Source organism: Acomys minous, assembly GCF_964271855.1.
Source record: "Acomys minous genome assembly, chromosome: 3".
Taxonomy (NCBI): domain Eukaryota; kingdom Metazoa; phylum Chordata; class Mammalia; order Rodentia; family Muridae; genus Acomys; species Acomys minous.
Genome location: NC_140485.1, coordinates 97,648,936 through 97,657,542, shown reverse-complemented (window position 1 = coordinate 97,657,542; position 8,607 = coordinate 97,648,936). Strand labels below are relative to the sequence as shown.

Sequence of the window (8,607 nt, the reverse complement as noted above, 5' to 3'; positions counted from 1 at the left end):
GCTACGGGGTTACATCAGCAAGGCTCTACAACAGCAGGGGCTCCTGCCCAGCAAGGCCCGTCTGTCTGCGGCTCTCTCTCCTAGAGTGTTCCTACCTGGGAGTGGAGGAAGCAGCCAAAAATGTGCCCATTGAGAAAAAACATTCTTCAAAATCATTAGCTAAAAATAAATAAATAAATAAAATAGTCTTAGTTGCATTTTTGAGGACACGATTTATCATTTTCTCATTGGCCCCTCATTTACATAATTTACCCATGCATAAATTCTCAATTACTTCTAGGAATTTCAGTCAAGAGGCTTACAGCACATCCAGGCAAAGTTCACTTGTTTCCATCGCTGTAATGAGCAGCATCCGGTTCTGACACCCAGTCAAGTATCCTGCTGTGCAGTAAAGGTTTCAAAGTATGCACATGCTAATTGTCTTTCACACCGGAGTGGTGGGAGAGGGAGGAAACGAATATTTGCCTTAGGAAATAGGAAAAGACCAAAAAAAAAAGATTAAAGAAAATAGAATAAAGAGATATACATTTTAAAGTATTTTTTGACAGAACTGCTAGCAAAACAAAACACAACACAACACAAAAAACACAAATAAAAACGAGTTTGCTTAGGATACATGGATACTCTTACTGCTAGTATCTGACCCAAGTCTCAGCCTTAAGATTATTAAAAATACCTAACAAGGGGCTGGGGAGATAGTTCAGCAGTTGAAGTGCTTAGCAGATGGCAAAAGACCTTGGACCTGGGGTCCCTAGGACCCACATACATGCTGGGAGGGTGTGGTAGGTGGCTCACCTGTAACTCCAGCCTTAGAAGGCAGAGACAGGAAAACTCCAGGAAGCTGCCTAGAGAGACCAGCTTTATCAGTGAGCTCTGGGTTTGACTGGCAGAGCCTGTTTTGTTGTTGTTGTTGTTTGTGTGTTTGTTTGTTTTTATTGCTGTTTTGTTTTATTTTTCATGACAGGGTTTCTCTGTGTAGCCTTGGCTGTCCTGGACTCACTTTGTAGACCAGGCTGGCCTTGAACTCACAGCGATTCGCCTGCCTCTGCCTCCCGAGTGCTGGGATTAAAGGCGTGCGCCACCACCGCCAGGCTGGCAGAGCCTGTTTTAAAGAATAAGGTGGAAGAGCCATGGGGGAAGATTGCTGACATCAACTTTAGGCCTCTACACTGGCCATCCTCCTGTCACGCACATACACCCACAAACACCGGTGCCCCCTCACACATGCGAACACACAAACATGCATACATGCCCATCATATACACATGCAAAGAACGAAACGGGGGGGAAAAACAGCCAACAAGATTTACATACACAACACTGCATGAACTCAGAACGGATCTAGATGGCCCTCTACCCATGTAAAGGAAATCTTGAGAACAGATGACAATAAGGCAAGCAGCAATTAGCTAAACCAAGGCATGGGGTACCTGTCTGGTTAAATGACCTCTTTGAACTCACAAATCAGCACCACTGGAAGAACAAGGCTTAGAATGAACAGATCGCAGTAACCAAAGAGGTATATGGACTTTGTCTCTCAGGTCTCAAAGGAAACCACGTAAAGCAAGACGTCTTTGGAGTGGAGTGGGAAAGCTTTCGTCAGAATTTAGGAAGCTGAGGTAGAGGTACCATGAGTTCTTAGCCAGCCTGGGCTACATGGCCAACCTGGACTACAGGGGAAGATGAGGCCTTCTGGCTAGGTACAACAGTTCTCACTTTTACCTGCAACATTCAGGAGGCAGACACAGATGTAGCTCTGTGAGATGAGGCCAGCTTCTTGGTCTATATAACAAGTTCTAAGCCAGCCAGAGCTACAGAGTGAGATCCTGTCTTGAAAATATTTTAAAAAGAAAGACATCCTTGAGACTCTCAGAAATATTGATTATATGAATGTTAGATACTATTGAGAGATTCTAGAGAGGAGAATCTCCAATCTCGTCAGACGAGACAACGCCATGAGAGTTATAGTTTCTAGATCTCAAAGTATAAATTAGAGACGCATATGAAAATTTGAATTAGTAAAATAAAATATCTAGGATTTGGAAGGGAGAGGCTAAGAAAGCTAAGAGAGTTACTTTTCTGTTGCTGCGATGAAACACCATGACCAAGCAACTTGCAGAACGAAGAGTCTGGGTTTGGCTCTCCACGTCAGAGAGTCCACCGTGGCAGGAAGGCGTGGCAGCAGGCGTGGCAGCCAGGGCCACAAGTTGAGAGCTCAGACCCTGAAACAAGCACAAAGCAGAGAAAGCAAAACGGGAAGTGGTCCAAGGCTTTCATCCCTAGTGACTCGGCCCCTCCATCAAAACTTCACCTCACAAGCCTTCCCAAACAGCACGACCAACTGGGACAAAGTCTCCAAATACCCTATGGGGAATATTTCGTATTCAAACCACTGCAGTCCACTCTCTGACCCCCTGTAGACTCGTGGCCATATTACAAGACAAAATGTGTCTAGTCCAACTTCAAAAGTCTCTCTAGTCTTAACACAGCTTAAATGTCCAAAATCTCTTCTGAGACTCAAGACCAACCTCCTAATTGAAATTCTCCATAAAATAAAAAGTCAATTACATATCTCTATCATCTAATGGCACATAATATCCATTACCATGGAAGAAAGGAGGCATGGTGAGGGAATACTGGACCAAAGCGAGCCTGGAATCCAGCAGGGCCAACCTCAACTCCTGTAGTTCCGTGCTCTCGCCTCCCTTTCACACACTGAAAGCTTCTAAAGGCACCTTTCCCTTTCTCCTGGTGTTGAGTAACCCTTTCCTTAATGGTGCTAATCTCCATTAACACCTGCAGCCTCTCTCCTAGTGTGCACATTGTCTGCAACAGTAAGCCTATAGCACACATTTTTCTCTCCAAACTGTATATCTTGTATTACCCTCCTTGATCTTTTTCACTGTAGACCTGCATAAGCATTGCCAATAATAATAAGACCGTAGACTCAACACTGTATAGTCTTGAAATTATTCCACAACTTTTAAAATTTAATCTCAGGCAAGTTCTCGGGGCATGGGCAGAATGCAGACAGATTCTTTGCCAAAATCACAGTGACGGCCTTTAGCTCGGTGTCTGATTCCCCCCTGCCCCCATAAAACTTCTTGAGCTGGCCCTCCACAATCTCGCATTATTCTTAGCACTGTTGTCTCCTTGACAACACCCTACTTGAATGGCCTTTTAAGATCTGCTTACAGCATTTCTTTGCCAAATCCTTAATTTCAAAGTCTTCCTACAACTCTCCAAAAACCGTGGTCAAGCTCTTCAGAGCAACACCAAACTCTAGGTCCCAGCTTCTATCCTATGATAGAACACTGAGCAAAACCAACATGAGACAAAAAGGCTCGCTGACGCATAGAAGTTACAGTTTATCACTGAGAGAAGCCAGTGGAGGACCTCGGGGCAGGAACGTGCGGCAGGAGTTGAGGCAAAACCATGGAGGAATGCTGCTTACTAGCTTGCTTTCCGTGCTTTGCTCAGCCTTCATTTTTATACCACTAAGGACCACCTGTCCTGGGGTACCACCACCACCATACTAACCTGTACTCTCCCACATCAATCAGTAATTTTTTTAAAAAAAAATGGTCCCCAGACTTGCCTACGTCTGACAGAAACATTTCCTCAGCTGAAGCTCCTTCTTCCCAGATGACCCAGAATTGTGTAAAGGGATGACTAACTAGCACAGAAGGGTGGAATAGGACTGATATGTAGTACATGCAGGCATTGATATTTTCTCACTGCATTCCTTACTTTGTACAATTAGTAAAATACATAGTCAGGCATGATGGAGGCAGGTGGGTCAGGAGCTCAAGGTCACCCTCTGCCACATAGTGAGCTAGGGCCAGTTTGGACTATGTGAGAGCCTGTCTAAAGAACTAATAACATGTGGTGGTGCACAGCTGTAATCCCAGTACTCAGGAGGCAGAGGCGGGCGGATCTCCGTGAGTTCAAGGCCAGCCTCATTGTACTCAGCCAGGGATGCATAGTGAGACATTGTCTCGAAAACCAAACAGAAGAAATCAAGAGTCCTGGGAGCAGATGGGAGAAAAAAGTACAATTTGAGTGGTAGTTATCAGCAGCTGGAGTGGGAAGGGTGGCACTGGAAAGTGACACTGGTCAAAGGAGACAAATGTCATTTAGGCAAGAGAAATACTTTCAAGACATCTATGGTACAATAAGATGACTACAGTTAATAGCAATATATAATATTCTTGGAAATGCTATCAGTAGATTTAAAGTACTCTCACTACAAAAATAACTATGTGATATAAGTGTGTGCATAAAAATGTGCATATAACAACGCATAGGATTTTATTTACCAATTAAAAAAAATTTAGGTGGCTCAGTGGGCCGGGTGCTTGTTCAACAAAGACCTAAATTGATTCACCCTATCCTAGGTTAAAAAAAAAAAGTCAGGTGTGCTGTTATGCATTTATAATCCAACACTGGGAAACCAGAAACAAGAGGATTTCTAAGACTCAGTGCCCAGCCCACCTACTGTATTCAGACAGCTTTAGGTGAGAAACGCTGCCTCAAAATAATTCCAGAGCCCCCCACACACACACACATGTGCATACATATGCACTCATATATACACAGACACACATGTACACGTGCACACACACACAAGAAACTTACAAGAACACACATATACAAGAGCGCATATACATATACACACAATATGGAGAATTAAAAAAATAAAATAATACATTGTGGCTTTTAAAAAACGTTGTTTTTGTTTTAGGCCAGAGAAAACAAGATAATGTTGAAACTGGGTTTTACTATATGGGGTTCTTTATATTTTTCACTACTCCTGTGAGTGTTGAAAATTAAGAGGATAATTTCTATGGCAGATCACGGGCATGCTATGCTTTGGCCTCACTCAGGTTACTTACAACCTAAGTGATTTTGGACATAAAAGATGCTGGAGTCCAGCAGAGCCTTGGGGTTTCTTCACTTAGTTGAGAAACTGATGCCAACAGGACAGCCGAGTGATACACTCACAGCCCACCTGTGGAGGACCAGGCTTCAAATCCAAACTTTCAGCCCCACTTTTTTTTTTTTCCTTCTCCATGTGGAAAACCATCCATCAATTCCACTTTCCCTGTGCTGGTCCAAATTGCCTTAGGGTGAAATGAACACTGATGCGAACGGGTTTGCAGCAGCCCTTTCAACTGTGTCTGGGCGGGGGATGGTTTCTGTATTTTCCCCTGTTCTGTTTTCCCCCACACAGCGGAGCTTTAAAACTCAAGAGTTCACCATAAGAGACCTGGGGAAATAATGAAAAAACAGAAGAACAGAAGGGGCTTAAGGCTGCCAAGACACATTCTACTGGAGCATCCTCTGAAGGAAACGGTTTGAAGCGATGTTGAGATAGCTCTGAATTGTATCCATAACTGCTCACCCTCCAGCGTTACCTGTGAACTTCATCAGTAAGGGCCTCCCATCTGACACAGACTGCCCTGGGCGGTGGGGGGTGGGGGTCACCCCCTTGTTTCTCCCTTGACAAATCTTTCTCCTGAAAGCCATATGGCCCTCTGCTGTGGTTTCAGGCACAATAGCGTGGCGCCTGCCAACCAAGAGGTGTGACTTTTCTAATTGGCAAAGTCTGTTCAGATGTCTGGTCACCAGCTGACAGACTCCAATGTTGACAGTTAGGAAGGGTGCAGGGGGGAGGGGGAGCACGTGCTGCCTGAGAGGTAGAATTCGCCATCCTCTCATCTCATCCTTGAGTCATTGTGTCGTCGTCCGTCCTGCTTCCCCTCCCCCGCCTCCCCCCCCCGCCTCCCCCCCCCGGCCCCCCCGCCCCCCCCCCCGCCTCCCCCCCCCAGTCTCTGGAGTGGAGGGACGTCAGCCGCGTAATTAGCTGTTTGGGTAAAAGGCAAAACAATATGAGACGTTGGATACCCACTCGGCGACATCTGCTCCCCAGAGAGCCTACAAAAATAACTCTAGAATGGAGAGAGAGAGAGAGAGAGAGAGAGAGAGAGAGAGAGAGAGAGAGAGAGAGAGAGAGAGAGAGAGAGAGAGGGACCTGGGCTGGTGAGTCCCAGAAGAAAAGAAGAGGAGTGATGACGCTGAGTGGAGGAAACTCAGACGCCATCGTCCTTGCCAGATCTATCATTCCACACGGGCAAGCTAAGGGCCAGTGGCAAGCAGCCTTGCCAGGAGCATCAGAGGAAGTTCTGGATGCTGGGTCAGCGAGCCACCCCCTAGGAGTGATTCAGACAGAGTGACTTCACAAGGACCAGAAAAGCCAAGGGTCAGGAGCTGATCATGTCTGCATCTTCCTGACTCACGCCCTCCTTCAGTATCCCGCCTCCAGTTTAGTTATTTTGCAAAAGTGAATGCCAGATCGGTGGTCCTCAAGCTTTCACAGGCACCTGGACCACTCAAAGAGTTTCTAGCTGAGGAGCTGTCAGGTGGAGGAGAGCCCATGTGATGCTAATGCTTCCGGAACACACATCACACTGAGAGCAATCGGTGTGTACCTTTGACCTGAGGATGAGAACTCAACACGGCATTTATCCCCAAACCACTATTTGCTCCTTATTATCTATCCGCCTCTCTTTTTTTTTTTCTGCAGTAATAATTACTAAGCTGAACACACAGCCAACCAAAAGAGAAACAGACACTTTCAGCTCCCTCCCAGCTGGGTGTGGCCTGGGACCATTACCAATGATGGGATGGATAAGAGCAGAGGCGATATGTGCCACCTTCCGCTTGTGGCCTTGAAGAAGTAAGTAGAGCAGACCTTTCCATGGATGTGGGAGGGAAAAGGCAGGAAGCCCTGCTTCCTAGTGATTCTCTGAAGTAGATTCCTGGGGCCACCTTGAGCTGAATTATGGGAGAAATTAAACTCAACATTACTGAAACCTCGGCTGGTTTGGATGTCTGTCCACCGCAGCCAGGTCTGCCTCCCCTGGTGAAACAGACGCACATCGGCGTGTCAGACCACAGGGTAAGGGAGATAGACAAGAAACGAAAGAGGACTGAAGCCTTATTAGTCGCCATCACAACCTAGTATGTGGCAAGCCCTGATCTAGGCAGTTAGACATCTCACCAATCATCCTCAGCCGGTTTGGTAGGATTTAGCATCGACAAAAGTCATTTAGCTGTTTCCAAAGAGTTCACTTCAATTTACAATTATAGAAAATGTTCCCTAGTCATTTTCTACCCTAAATTACACCTATAATCTAGCTATGTTGGATTGTTAGCTGATACACAATTATGTTTCTAGAACGAGACCAGAATCCCGGCAGATGATTTAAAATAAATGTTAAATGGATGTAATTTGTGTTTATTTTTGTCTCATTGAAACCAAATACTATAGAATTGCAGTGTCAATTTTACTGTGGCGGTTTGAGGTAAGTAAATGGAGATGTCCTTTGAAGAGTTTCTCTGAAGAAAATATATAGGGTGAAGACCAAAATTCTCCAGGAAGAAAGGCAGGGACGGGCCAAGCCTTACCACTGTCACATGCTGTTTGCACAGATCTACTTTTGTCGACGTCTCTTTCCAGAATCATAGATCCTACACCGATTTCTAAAAACATTGAATCTTGAGTCAGAAGAGTTTTTTGTTTTGTTTTGTTTTGTTTTATTTTATTTTTTATTTTTTTTAGAAGAGTTTTAAAAAAACTGCAATCATCTCGCCACTGTCAGGCACACACACAGCATCTCACTGCTGGTCAGCTATACACACACAGCATCTCACTGCTGGTCAGCTACACACACAGCATCTCACTGCTGGTCAGCTATACACACAGCATCTCACTGCTGGTCAGCCATACACACAGCATCTCACTGCTGGTCAGCTATACACACAGCATCTCACTGCTGGTCAGCTATACACACAGCATCTCACTGCTGGTCAGCTACACACACAGCATCTCACTGCTGGTCAGCTATACACACAGCATCTCACTGCTGGTCAGCCATACACACAGCATCTCACTGCTGGTCAGCTATACACACACAGCATCTCACTGCTGGTCAGCTACACACACAGCATCTCACTGCTGGTCAGCTACACACACAGCATCTCACTGCTGGTCAGCTATACACACAGCATCTCACTGCTGGTCAGCCATACACACAGCATCTCACTGCTGGTCAGCCATACACACAGCATCTCACTGCTGGTCAGCTACACACACAGCATCTCACTGCTGGTCAGCCATGCACACAGCATCTCACTGCTGGTCAGCTACACACACAGCATCTCACTGCTGGTCAGCCATACACACAGCATCTCACTGCTGGTCAGCTACACACACAGCATCTCACTGCTGGTCAGCCATACACACAGCATCTCACTGCTGGTCAGCTATACACACACAGCATCTCACTGCTGGTCAGCTACACACACAGCATCTCACTGCTGGTCAGCTACACACACAGCATCTCACTGCTGGTCAGCTACACACACAGCATCTCACTGCTGGTCACCTATACACACAGCATCTCACTGCTGGTCAGCCATACACACAGCATCTCACTGCTGGTCAGCTATACACACAGCATCTTACTGCTGGTCAGCCATGCACACAGCATCTCACTGCTGGTCAGCCATACACACAGCATCTCACTGCTGGTCAGCCATACA

At 45.9% G+C, this 8,607-nt stretch overlaps 1 long non-coding RNA gene across 1 annotated transcript; it reads right to left on the bottom strand.

Annotated features, from left to right (window-relative positions):
- Positions 1-313: 313 nt before the first annotated feature.
- On the bottom strand, positions 314-7,492 carry LOC311593869. The gene is made up of 3 exons (XR_014777847.1): positions 7,471-7,492; positions 2,076-2,222; positions 314-465 (listed from the first exon to the last, which is right to left on the bottom strand). It is a non-coding gene; the product is annotated as an uncharacterized lncRNA (long non-coding RNA).
- Positions 7,493-8,607: the final 1,115 nt, after the last annotated feature.